Source organism: Octodon degus, unplaced genomic scaffold, assembly GCF_000260255.1.
Source record: "Octodon degus isolate 3935 unplaced genomic scaffold, OctDeg1.0 scaffold00208, whole genome shotgun sequence".
NCBI lineage: Eukaryota > Metazoa > Chordata > Mammalia > Rodentia > Octodontidae > Octodon > Octodon degus.
The window spans coordinates 2,963,611-2,964,672 of NW_004524784.1; the positions used below are offsets into that span (position 1 = coordinate 2,963,611).

Sequence of the window (1,062 nt, forward strand, 5' to 3'; positions counted from 1 at the left end):
TTATTTATTTATGTGTGTGTGTGTGTCCAGCTCAGCCCACCAGGGGGCGGGGCTGGCTGGCATGTGGTGCCGGGGGATTGAACCTTGGTCGCTGTGCTTTGCTAAACTTGTCCTAAGTAGGTGCTTTAGACCACTGAGCCATCTCACCAGCCCTGTATTATCTTTTAATTATCATAAATGACTAAGCCAGGTGTGGGGGGTATGTACCTGTAATTTTGGCACCTTGGAGGTTGACTCAGGAGGATTTTGAGTTTGAGGCCAGCTTGGCAGAGACCCAGTCTCAAAAAAATGCTACATGAAAATTAATTTTGTTTTTGTTTTTGTATCTAGTACAGGGTCTACAGGGTCTTACTGCACAGAGTGGACTTGTAATGATTCTCCTGTTTTCAGCCTCCCAAGTGATGGGATTATAGGTGCACAGCTCCACTCAGCACACCCCAGGGTGGGGCCAGCACAGCATGCCAGGGATGGAAGCTGGGTACCTGCACAGGCACTTTAATTTGATTTGAATAGTTTTCAGGGTAATTTATTATGGCTTTGATAGGTTATTTGACTTTTCCATAGTCCTTCAAATACTAACATTTGAAACGTTTGGTTTCCCAACAGCTTGCTATGGCATTGTTCAAGTACCCACTGGACCATGGTTTTGCAGGAAGTGCGAATCTCAAGAGAGAGCAGCCAGAGTGGTAAGAACTGTTTATCGAAAACATTAGAGTTGGAGTAACTTAGGATGCCAGACTTGGGTTGCAGTTTGAGGGGTTGTCAGTTTCTTGTCCAAATACTGTAATTTTAAAGAGAGAATTTGGGCCTAATACTGTGTTGGGATTTTAAGCAGATTTTGTAAAATTTGGGAAACAGATTGGACCACGTAAGTATATTTGTTAGAGAGCATTTTAAAACATAAAAATAGGAAGTCATACTCAGGTTTTATAACTATGGTTGTAGAGTTAAGAAAGTCTCATTTAAGATTTTTGTTACAGGCCAGGAAGGTAGCTCAGCAGAATAAGCTCTTGCCTGGTAAGCACAAGGGCCTGAGTTCAATCCCCAGTTCCACCAAAAAAA

At 42.7% G+C, this 1,062-nt stretch overlaps 1 protein-coding gene across 10 annotated transcripts in view; it reads left to right on the forward strand.

Annotated features, from left to right (window-relative positions):
• Positions 1-604: 604 nt before the first annotated feature.
• The window catches only part of Mllt10 (MLLT10, histone lysine methyltransferase DOT1L cofactor), a 192,312-nt gene continuing 191,854 nt past the window's right edge, over positions 605-1,062 (forward strand). For 9 of the 10 annotated variants that reach the window (XM_023704959.1, XM_023704967.1, XM_023704960.1 and 6 more), the window contains exon 1: positions 605-686. The gene's annotated coding sequence lies outside the window, so the exon portion shown is untranslated. The remainder of the gene's footprint in view (positions 687-1,062) is intronic. The other variant, XM_023704963.1, reaches the window with a different exon arrangement.